We start from the raw sequence: 12,423 nt of genomic DNA, 5'->3' as shown, positions 1-12,423 counted from the left end.
TAGAGGTATTGCGGCATGCCCCTCTGATCATAGAGTGAAATACTCAATGGAGAGTAGCCGACTGTAAAGGTACAGGCGGCATGCCCCTCTGAATTAGTATTAAGTATTGAAATAATTTCAAGTGTTAGAGTAGATAGATCACTTAGCTCCCTTCCATAGAGGATTGATGACTCTACTTTCTTCAAATGGGGACAAGTGGTCGTGCTAAACTTGTTTTAATGTGGTTTGCGACCTTGCTTTTCGGCCCACACATTTGCCGCCGGTCTTTAGCCCCTTAGTGAAATTAATGAGGGTCGACTGCTTTCATAGCTACGAGACTTCGTCGTATAGGGAGCCGACTACTATTCATGCCGCCTCTCTTGCTTGATAGACTTAGGCAATATTCTTTAAATGAGAATGACAAGTGATCACCCTTCTGGGATAATCATAATAATGATTGAGGTAGCTTTAACAAGCCTATGAAACCACGCAAACCATAGAACCAGACATTCGGCATGCCGCCTGTTTTATACACACGAACTCGGCATTTAGAGTTGCTTGCTGTTGGTGTTTGAGCTTTGCACATGGAGGACGTTTGCTTTTCATTTTTATTCGGCCAGCTTATCTTGTCCGTATTTAATTTGAAACATGGAGCTTCAAGTGAGGGAAACTCGGACAACTAGCTTTAGTCAACCGTCCATTTATTTTGTACGGTCATACATTGTTACATGCTAGGAGGGAGGTGAGTTCATATTGCCCTTATAAGGAGTTCAACAATAACCAAGCCGAGTAGCTATGATCCGACCCTCCATGGCTTGCAAATTTATCCTGAATTTTGTCGACATATATACAATTTGCAAAGCCATATATTACTCGACTTTAACAATGCTTAACATGTGGAGCATTTGACCACTTAAGTCCGCCTTTTATGTTGGCCGACTGTTTTAAGAGGTTTGGTAAGTGTGACACATGCGTTTAACTAGATTATGGGCAGCAGCATATGGTTAAAGCGCAAAGCTTCACACAATATGGTCAGGCTGATTTGCTAGGTGGCCGGCTGTTTTAAGCGAGTTGACACCGTTGGCTGTAACCATGCGGCTGTTTCTTTTACAAACAATCAAGCCTAGATGCTTGGAGCCAGCATGGTATCGCTTGATTCACTGCTGTTTGCCCATGATACTTCGAAATTTCAAGAAGCACTTATCTTTAGCTTACATGTGGAGCATGCTGGCTGTGATGTTGCTAGCTGGGCATCTTGTTGATACACACTCCCATAATCGGCTTGTAATACATGAGGATGTTGGATGTATCCCTTTTGGACTTAACAAGCAATTCCAAGTTCGACGTTAAATGGCCGAATGATCAGGTAGCCGGCTGTTTTAAGCAAGCTGGTGCGTCAAGCTGGGACTGGGCTGGGGCCGCCTACTCAAGCCCCTGCTCAGTCCAAGCACAAAACTCGTAGCCTGAACTTACATAGCCTGAATTTACTCGACCAGGACCCTTCGAAATTCAAGAATCTCATAGCCTGAACTTACATGAGGAGCAGGCCGGCTGCTTTCATGGTTACAAGAACTCTAGCTTAGCTATGCTTTTAATAATCAATGGTTGCGAATGCCGCTTCGTTCTTTGCGAATGGTTTTAATGGCCGGTATCCTTCTTGTAGGCTAGCTGATAGTATGAGATAAGCAATAATTCTCTCGGCTGTCGTTGAATGATTATAGAGCCGATTGTATTGAACCAACCGAGTGTTGATTTTGGATGCTTGTATGCGTTCTGAAGTAGGAGCCATTAAGCTCTTGTTTGCAAGGGTTAACAGCGAAGAGCCGAATGCTTAGCGCCTATATAGATGGCCGCTTGTATACTGGGAGCTGCATACTCTCAAATCGAGCTCTCTGCATCTGGATGCCGCCTGCTCCTTCATCAAAGCATTTGGCCATCCAAATGCGAAACGCAAACAGCGAGAAGTGTGTTGCTTCGAATACATACAAGGGGCAGCCATCAACAATACCAGTCGATTTTAGCCATTTAGTCAAATGCATGGTGATGGCTTGTAGCCGAATGTATCTCCAAATGCATAGAGATGGCCGTCTGAGCTATCAACATAATACCAGTTGACTTGCTTATTATGCATTGTCTAACAAAATTCGAAGATTGCTCAGTTTTCATGGAGTTGAAACCTTTTCGCCTCGAACTCGGCATTTGGCCGTGTATTTCAGAGTTAGCTTGGCACATAATTGCCGCTTGTATTAATGTTTTTTTTATCGTGCTGGGCATTATTTAGACCAAAATGATCAGAATACTCGGCCCCCATTACAAAAGCATGAAGACCCACATTAGCTTATCTTCTTTCAACCAAGTGCCTGATGTTTTGATGGTGGCTTGCTGCGTTAAGTGCCGCACATGGCTGGCTGTTTTTGTGACTGGGATGGGGCCGGCTGCCGTCTTGAAGAGCACTTGTGGCCGCCTATTACACCTTGCGTTCAGCCATGCATATCAACACACACACGTTTTGCTTACGCTGCCTTTGTCTCGCATGATAATGCCATTTGTGCCTCGATATTGCAATAGACTCATGCTATTTTTCAAACAAGAACAAACTTTACTTGATCGGCATTGGGTAACATAATGATAAGCCGCCTGTTTTAGGGTGAGCTTTGTTTATTAGCATATGATGATTAAACACATACGACTCCCGCACATCACTAGCCCCCTTTTTCCTGCGCTTAGTACACAAGGCCGACTGCTTGGGGCTTGTATAGTGCTGGCTGCTCATTGAGTCATGATGCCGCTTGTTTGCATGGAGCTTCATACTCTCAGATTGAGCTCACTTGTGATTTCAAATGAGGGATGGTGGTTCTTCCCAAAACAATATATTATATTTACTAAATATATTATATAATGTATACTTGAGTAAAGCTGCATGCTTTAGTGAATTAGCTTTAGTGAGTTAGCTGGCTAAGACTCGTAAAAATAGGAGTAGACATGCGTGGCCTAATCTCCTTAAGAGATTAGTGTATCTTGCATGCAAAGGAAATATTAATAATGCTTTGTGGTTATACGGCTAACAAAAGCATGCATCATATAATAATTATAAAGATGGTGATTAACAGCCTCTTTTATTTTTATTTTTATTTTTTTTTTACCATCATAATAATGATATGATAATAATAAATAGCTTACAAGCTTGACCGTCTGACTCTTTGCATTCGACCGTATGACGCCTGCAGTAGTTGGCCGCCTGGCCGGATGCTCGGAGGCTGGTATATTGCCGGTTGTACCCAGTAGTTTCATGCGAGGCGCATGTAACTTCAACTGAGAGTGGTTTGATCTGGCCGACTGTTCCTTTGGTGGAGCAGTCGCCTTTTTATTGACAAGCTCTTGGATCTTTCCCTTGAAATTACTCATGAGATTCATGAGTTCTGTCCTAGTAATAGGAGCAGATCCTTCGGCCGCCTGCTGAGTCTCAGGCGGTGGGTCGGCTGGCCGACCGGGACCAGCCTCTCGTTCCCTCCTTTCGGTAGAACGGGTGCGTCGGGCCCTTAGGGTCCCGTCAGAGGCCGTGTGAGTCTCGACCTCGACCTCATTGTCAGTATCTTGGTCAGTGTAGACCCGAGGGTCGTCCATGGGACGCTTCTCACTTTGAGTCGGTACAGACTGTGGTTCCATCCCAAAAGTACTCTCCCCACAGACGGCGCCAAAATGTTTCGGGGTTTTCTGATGTCCTGCGGGAGAGTTACAATTTCGAGACTGGATCCGTGCGCCTGTACCTGCAAAACAAACGGAGACTCCTTGTGGTAGGAGCTCCGCCTCCGACGATCAAGTTAGTACTTGCTTGAGGAGTGAATAGTGCGGAAAAGTAAAGGTTGGAAGATCTGGTTCCTCTAGGTGAGGAGTGATCACTGTGTTTTGGTTTTCTCTAGGTGAGAGTCATTAATTGCTGAATCCCCTTAAATGAGGATTAATTAAGTATTTATAGTCTTGAGAAGCGTGTCAATCCTAGGTTTAGGTTAACCAGGCCAAATTGGGCTTCTCTCGGACTTTGGGCCTTGGTGGCCATTTTGCCTATTTGGCATATGGGTGGCCACGTGGCGTGGCCTGATTAGTCCATGTTGGACCTCTTAGGGTGACAAGTGGCGGACGCTGATTGGCCCACGTGGTGGACACGTGGCAGGTCTGGATTGGTCCATTTGTCATGGGTAATTTTTACCCTAAACAAGTAGAGTTAGTGGTTGGATGGAGTAGCTTTTGTAAAAGGTTATTATTATAAGTTTTTGTAATTAAAAATCTAGGTATGTAAATGTTGGAATTTTTTTTTCTATATTTTTAGAATTGAATTTTACTGTCAATAGCTACTTTAGCAAACACTCATACTAAATTATTTATTTTCACAGCTAATACCTAGTTGACAGGTAACAGTTACACTTACAGCTAACAACTACTATTACAGCTAACAACTACATCTGTTTGGGGGTAAAATACCCCTAACAAGCCGACCACTGTTAACGCAACATGTGTCCCAATAGCCTGCTGAAACGTGTCACCAAACCCTAGAAGGGGATGATCTCCTTCTCTATAAATAGAGGAACCATCCTCATTTACAAAAAACACACACAACATACATTGATTACACATTCAATCAACCCAAATATTGAGCAATGTTCATTGCATCACCCTCCTGACTTAGGAGGGGTTATTGAGCAATCTTCATTGCAGAATCCTCCTGACTCAGGAGGGGTTATTACTTACAGAACCCTCCTGACTCAGAAGGGGTTATTACTACATTCCGCACTATACTCCTCATACTTGTTCTAACTTAATCGTCGGAGGCGGAACTCCCTCGGGAGTCTCCGCTGTTTTGCAGGTACAGGCAGCCGGAGGTCAGTCTCGGTGTTGTAACTCTCCCGTAGGACACATCAAAAAACCCCGAAACATTAGGCGCCGTCTGTGGGGAGAGTACCACTGAGATGACTTCGCAGCAGTCTGTACCACCTCTTGACCGGAGGCGGCCTACGGTTGAGTTCAAAAACCGAGTGCCCCTTCCCTATCCTGAGTGTCTGAGCCGGCTTAAACGTCGCCCTACCCAGATAGCTTCTATAATACCTCAAATGAGGCATTCAAGGGAGGTTAGTAAGGCGGCTTGATTGCCCCTTCTGGCCCTCAGAATCCATTCGGCACAGTGAGCGCTTCAACAGCCATACATGCCGTGTGGACCGTCATATATGCAGCCGGCCCCCTTTTCAGGGGTCAGGCAGCAAAACAACCTTGTGTGTTCTTCAATCCAAAAGCACAAGAACACCAAGTACAGCAGGCGTCGTGAGGCCAACTGTCCGGCACAGGAGGCATCATGAGGTCGAATGCCAAGTACGACAGGCGTAGTGTGGCCAATTGTCAAGCATAGCAGGCACCATGAGGCCCAAGGCCCACAAGCTTCACGAGGTCACGTTTGCCCCATGCCTATACAGGCGGCGTTATGCCACCAAGCAGCCGGCACCCTTTCTAAATGAGCATGGATCTGCACTAAATAGGGGCAGGCGGCATGTTATTTGCCTGAGTGTCCGGTCAGGGGGCTAAAAGCCACAGGCGTCGTGAGGCCGACTGTCTAGTATATGAGGCATCATATGATCGAATGTCAAGGGTCAGGCGGTCAAGCTTGTAAGATATTTTTATTTGTAAGCTGACCACCATTATTATGATTTTGATACCTAATCATTATTATAATTTTGATCCCATTATTATTTTTAAATCATTAATATGATTTTTACATGATCATTATTATGATTTTTATCTTGTAAAAAAAAATAATAATAATAATAATAATAATAATAATGCAAGAGATTAGTGCCGCCTAACTCCCACTATGTATATAATTATACAATGTATATAATTATACAATGTTGGAGCCTCCACGTGCATATTGATATGCATTACAAGAGTAGTGCATGATGGCCATGCATGAACCCCACAACACATGCACATCCGGCACTTTGACAGCAAAGCACCTCATGGCAATCCACTACTATAAATGGCACAAAGGTTACTCTCATTCATGAGAGCAATAAAGCCATGCATTCTTGAGTTGTTGTTGCCTCAAGCATACACAAACGGCACTTATACGGCTGTGGGTATATGCGTGGTCAGGCAGCAATCAGGCTCCAAGCCAGCCATATTTGGCTGTGTATAAAGCTGCAGCAAGTTCAGAAGGCTCCTGGGCTTAGGTGTATTCTTTGATGCCCCCAGCCCAAGCCATACAAGCGGCTTTAGCACCGGCTGTACAACTTGCGAAGTAGTCCGGTTGGTGAGTAGGAGAGCAGCCACCAGCCCCATTGCCGCGTGTGTAGCCTGCATGCGCGTGGAGATTGTCGCATGTATTTTTTACTTACGAACGCGTGTGGCTTGCGAGTTCAACTCAAGTAAGTCAAACGTCAATATGAGCACTCGTGTGACTTCCAACCATCTAATATCGAGCTCCAAATGCAAGCTTAATGGCTTGTTGCACCAAAAACATGCAGCCGGACATCTCAATGATCCAGCAAGCTGCCTGTGTGAGCATGGTTGCTTACCTTCAGCCATACAACTCACGCACACAACCAGGCAGCCAGGCGGATAGCGTTCTCCGGATGAGTGTATGCAAGTCAACACAAGTTGATTCTCGTGCATGGCTATGATCTCATGTTGATACCTCAGGCGGCAATAATACAAAACCGGCTGTATGCCCAGCAACTAGAGCACGGTTGTATAAATGCATGCAATCATATCATTATTATGATTATCAAAAACCCAGCAAAAAAAAAAAAAAAAAAAAAAAAAAAAAAAGCGGCCTCTTGTAACACTGTTATATTATCATCTTTGCTACCCATGCGTGAGTATTTATCAAGACCAAACCCGCATACCCAAGCGGCACCCAAGCGCCCATTAGTAGTGATGCGGCATTCCTAGCAAGCATCCTAGTGGTAGCAGCCGGCTCTTATGTGCTGCTACTATTCTTTGTTGAGTAGGATGCATTCGGCACTTTGTGGTTGGATAACCGAAGGCAATAAGCGAATCCGGCTGTGTATAAACCGGTTGTGTGTACTTTAAGCCATTTTGGGCAGTCCGGATGCCGAAGCAACTAAGGGCAACCGGCCTTAAGTGAGGAGAAACCTTCCATGACCGGCTGTATGCCCAGTAATCACAACACATTTAAGCATTATTCAAGCCATAACATCCGACACGGCGAGGTCCGAATGGGGGTGCTAGAATTGCTGCTGCTCTACGCCATTTTCAATAGGGTCAGCCGGCATTTGAGTGGAAGTGCGTGAGCATTAATACCCAGTTGTGCAGCTGGCAACATATACGTTGTTTCAAACACATGCATGCAGCAATTTGATCAAATTCAGCTAGGCAACCAGAATACCCAAGCGGCCTCTTGTGAGTTTCAAACACAAGCGGCATTACAAAAAGACGGCTGTGATACTTACGAATGGGCATCCCGCATGTAATGCTTGTGCCTCGCCAATCTTCTTTATCATCAAAAAGAAAGCTCCCCCTTTCATGAGCACAAGTCAAGCGGCACCCAAGCACCCACCATGCAGCCGGCTGTGTGCACTCCTATAAAAGACCGGTTGTGTATCATAAAAAGGGCATCAAGCGTGAGCATTGAACCTGGCTGGGCAGCTTGTGCTTACTCCACTATCAATAGGCTCAGGCGGCACTATCCAAACTTTCAACCCATGCGTAACCCCGCGCACCCGAGCATTCACCATGCATCCGGCACTAAGCACCATTCTCCGGCTGTGTATATGCCGTGTGGGGCTTGGTTGTGTGAGCATGGTTGCGTATACTTTGTATAGGAGCCCATTGTCACGTGCCGACTACTTTGCCCTAGTCACGCACCGTGCGCCACCCGCTTACAGTCCGTCGTAAGACGAGTCAGGCTTTCTCCTTGGCACTTACTCCTTGTGCCCACGTAGCACAACTCCTTGTGCTGCTAGTATAAGTTTGCTAGCACGATCCCTTTGTGCTAACAAGTCCCCTTTGGTTGAACTAAGCACTCACCCTTAGTGCCTTAGTCCGAGTTTACGACTAAGTGTCGTAGACAATTGAGCACCCAAGCTATCACCCTTGCTGGTATGCCCGATCACTCACTTGGCACCCTCGTGCCTTAGTTTTCCTCACACTCTCTAAGTGTTGGAAGGAAAGGATTGAGTTGCAAGAGAACACAAGTGCTTAAGAAAGGCTTTTTTGTATTGCTCTCAACTTATAGCTCTTAACTTGTTGATCTCTCCACTTGAATGTACAAATGAGCCTTGGAGCCTATTTATAGTGCTCTATCCTACTTACATGCTTCTCTAGAACATTCCTAACCTCCTCAAATGGAGGGTTCTAGACTACAACAATCTAGAGTGTTCCCACCTCCAAAGGAACATACATACAAGGAGGTTTCTACATACTTCTTACCTAGAATGTTAAGGACTATCCTAGAACATTCTAGAACTTTACAAGAGTTATGTACATATGTAGAGAGACCTAAAAGACTCCTAATATGTACCAGACCTTCCTTGATTATTCTAGAGTCATCCACTCTAGAATAGTCTTCAAAAGAACCTCGTAGATAGCTCCGGAACCTTCTAGAAGCATCTCGCGTTTTCCGGACTACCTGCTGCCAAAACTCGTATTTCGGGACCTTGTCTCAGAAAACTGACACCACCATCGTCTTTCTTGGCCCAAAATACTGTGGACCCCCGAATTTGGGCCCATTTGGACTTCATTTGGGTCTCCAAACGATCCATTATTGTGTTACTGTCAAGTGGGTGTTCACTAGGATTCTAAGCAAGGTGCAATATAAAGCTCTTTAGGGGGAAGTGCTTACCTGAGCACCAAGGCAAGCCCCCTAGCCTCGATTGTTGCCTTGCTGCCTAGTGACCCTCTTGACGCCCATCCTTGGTGTGGGAGATGACCCGTGACATTCTCCCCTACCCAAATTCTTGCCGACCTCGGCAAGATCGCCCCTTGGAGTACGTGCCCGCGACCCGGTCTAGTGCACCACTTGTCCCTTGGGTGCTTCTGTGCGCCGCTGCCCCGTCCCTCCTATTGACTCCACACTTGAGCCTTGTTGTCCCATCCCTTGGAACACCATGATGCCTTGTCCCTAGCATCTTTGTTGCCTTGATCCTCCCATGGATCGCACCTTGATGCCTTTGCCTTGGCGCCCACCAAGCTTCCAAGGTCGAGACCCTCACGTCCCGCTCCTTGAGTTGAGCGAGCTTGATCCCTATCTCGCTCCCCTTTGATGTGATGGTTATCATGCCATCACTTACCCGAAAAGGTAGGACCTTGTGCAAGAACTCCATGCCTAGCACCACGTCCTCATCATCAATGTCGACCACCAAGAAGTCGACTTTTCCCTTCCACTTCCCCAAGCGGACTGGAACTCCCCACGCCCTTCCATACACCGGCGTGGCCTCTGAATTGATGGCCTTCATCTCGCCATCCACTTTAGTGAACTTCACCCCTAAGGCTTTGGCTTCCTCCTTAGCCAAGAAATTGTGCGACGCTCCCGTGTCCACAAGTAGCCTCGTCGGTACCTCGTTCACTTCCCCGTTTACGATCATCAAGCTTCCTCCTTGCTTGATGTTCGTAGTGCTACTTGTCGGAGATGCCCTTCCCTTGAGGTCATCATCTTCGACCCTTGAAGTGTTGAGGAGCCTCATATTGGCGAGCTGGGCGTCCTCGTTCATGACCATTGCCCCCATCCTCGTTGTGGGTGCGGACTCCTCCTCCGTTGCGATCATGGCACTTAATTTTTGCCGTACCGGGCAATTTCTCGCTAGGTGAGAACCCTCACACAGGAAACATTTGAAAGGCTTTGAGGGCTTACCTCCGTCTCGTTTGTCCCCCTTTGACTCCCACTTGGACTTGGTCTTGTCCTTGCCATGATCCGCATGCCTAGCCGTTGGATGCGATGCCTCTTCTTCCTCTTGGTCACCTTCCTCGACCTTTTTGCCCCTGTCCCTTCTCGATTCTCTCGGGATCTCGATCAAGGACTCCGCCACGGCTATTGCCTCAGCAAGTGTCTTAACATTCCGTCTTTCCACCTCTTGCTGGGCCCATCGTTGTAAACCTCCGGTGAAGTAAATGAGTTGGTTCACCTCCGATAAATCATCGATCTCAAGCATGAGGGATGTGAATTGCCTGATGTACTCCTTGATTGTGCTAGTGTGCTTTAAGTCACGTAGCTTCATCATGGAGACCTTCTTGGTATTCTCCGGGTAGAACTGACGCTTGAAATCTTTCTTGAACTCGTCCCATGTGCTGATGGAACAAGTCCCCTTCTTGATGTCCAACTCTCGACGCCTCCACCAAAGGACAGCATCCTCGCCCAAGTACATTGTGGCGGTATTGATCTTTGATGCATCGTCATCCATCTTCATTGCGTCGAAGTACCTCTCGACGCCCCATAGGAAGTTGTCTATTTCTCGAGCGTCCCGCTTCCCATGGTATTTTTGTGGCTTTGGGACCTCCATCTTTGGCCCCTGTTGGATAGTGACACTCCCGGTCACTGCTGCCTTCTTACATAAAATGACATCCTCCTTCACCGACTCCACCTCAGCTCGGATGTCCCTTAGTTGCCCAAGCAACTCTTCTTTGAGTTTCGCGACCTCTTCGCGAATTGTTGCCAACGCGCTATTGACGAGCCCAAGAGTCTCGTCCCTCAAATCTTGGGTAGCAGTGTGTGCGGCCTCCACTTTTCCTTTGAGCCCCTCCACGGAGTCCGAGAGTTGTGTGATATCAGCGTGCATGTCCGCCACAGTACACTCTACCCTCATGAGGCGGGGTTCCAACTCAGAGCAAGGTTCTGGGCACCGATGGGTCCCTCGTTCCCTTCTTCTTGGACCTCCTTGTTGTCTCCTAACGCCTGTTCCCTTTTACTTAGGACCTGCTCCGAGTAAACGGCCTTCGCAAGCCGCTTGACAGGAAGAACAAAGAGGTAAAGGCTGCGAAAGCTATGGCCGCCTCTAACTGTGATAAGGCAACAAATTGCCCAAAATGAGATTTTGACAACTGATATTCTTTACTATCAGGCGCAGGCTACTTCTGCTATCCGGACTCAGTTGGAGGCGGCCCAGAAGAGGAACAATGAGCTGGAGGCTACCATCAACAACCTCAAGACCGAGCTGAGACCTCTTCGCCAAAAAATGAGCTCATACGACACCTTGGAGAAATCATTGGCGAGCGTTAAGGAGCGCTTGGCGAATCAGGAGAAGAGCCTCACTCAGGAGCTCTCGACAAAGGCCGAGCAGGAAAAGAAGGAGTTGGTCCGAGAGATGATGGAAGACTCTGCTCAGATCCAGCGCCTGATCTGGGGCCGCCTCTTCCCCAATGCCGACTTTGCCTCATGGGAAAAAACGTACCGCCAGTGTTCTGATAGATATAATCAAGAGATCCTGGCGGCTGCTGAGGATAAGGCGTTTGAGGTGGAGGAGCCGGTGGTGGCCATAGTGCCGATTGGGGTGGATGCATCGAAAAAGGATGCAGCTGAAGCCGAGTCTAGCAAAAAGAATACTGACCAGGCGGCAGCTGCTATTATTGAAGATCTCCCCCCTTCTTAAGCTTTGCCTTCTTTTTTCTTCGGCCTGCGTGCCGTTTGCTTTCCTTTACCCGGCCATGGGGCCGGGACTCTGAATATTTTGCCGGTCTTAATGGCCGGCTTCTTTTGTATCTTTTACCCGGCCAAGGGGCCGGGGTTTTGAATGTTTATGCCGGTCTGTATGGCCGGTTGTTAATATAACTTAGGCGACCATTATTTTAGGTCGCCTTTTCGCCAAAATGTTTCGAATTTGTGCTTTTATTTTGCTAAGTATCGAAACTCTGATATCCAATTGCATACTATACCGACTGTTCTGCATGGCCGATAGTTGCAGACAGGTAAGAGGTAGTCACGCCGCCTATGCCCCTGGACGACTGGTTGTCTGTTTCCAGGCTAGGCGATCAGTCGGCCATTTATCCAATCAGTATTTGACTCATTTTAGAGAGTGGATCCCCTTTAGGCAGGCGGTCCTGTCATTTGAAAAATTAACCAAGTAGGAAGGTGGTTTCCTACCTGCCATGTTTTTAGGCTAGACTCTAGGCGGTCTAGGCCGGCTGGTCCCTGCTATATTTAACTTAGTGTGAACAGGCGCTATATGAACACTTTTTAGTTTCATTCCAAGTTTTAAGGAGTGATCAGGTAAACATGGTTGTTACTTAGTCGCCGAGTGACTGAGTAGTAGAGGTTTCAAGCGGTGGGTACCGGTTGTTCCCCTTTATTCGCCAATGTTTGTTGGCTATTAACTCATAAGGTACCGACTGTTCTTATCCCAAGTAGTTTAGTCGGTTAATTGACACAGATGGTTACTGCAAACACTTGTTTGACCTGATTAGTCGGTTAAGTGAGAGGTATCCATGTCTGAGAAACGGCGACGTGGC

The sequence above is a fragment of the Chenopodium quinoa genome, unplaced genomic scaffold (assembly GCF_001683475.1).
Source record: "Chenopodium quinoa cultivar QQ74 unplaced genomic scaffold, ASM168347v1, whole genome shotgun sequence".
Taxonomy (NCBI): domain Eukaryota; kingdom Viridiplantae; phylum Streptophyta; class Magnoliopsida; order Caryophyllales; family Amaranthaceae; genus Chenopodium; species Chenopodium quinoa.
The sequence above is the reverse complement of the archived record's forward strand: the minus strand, read 5'-3'. Positions refer to the sequence as shown.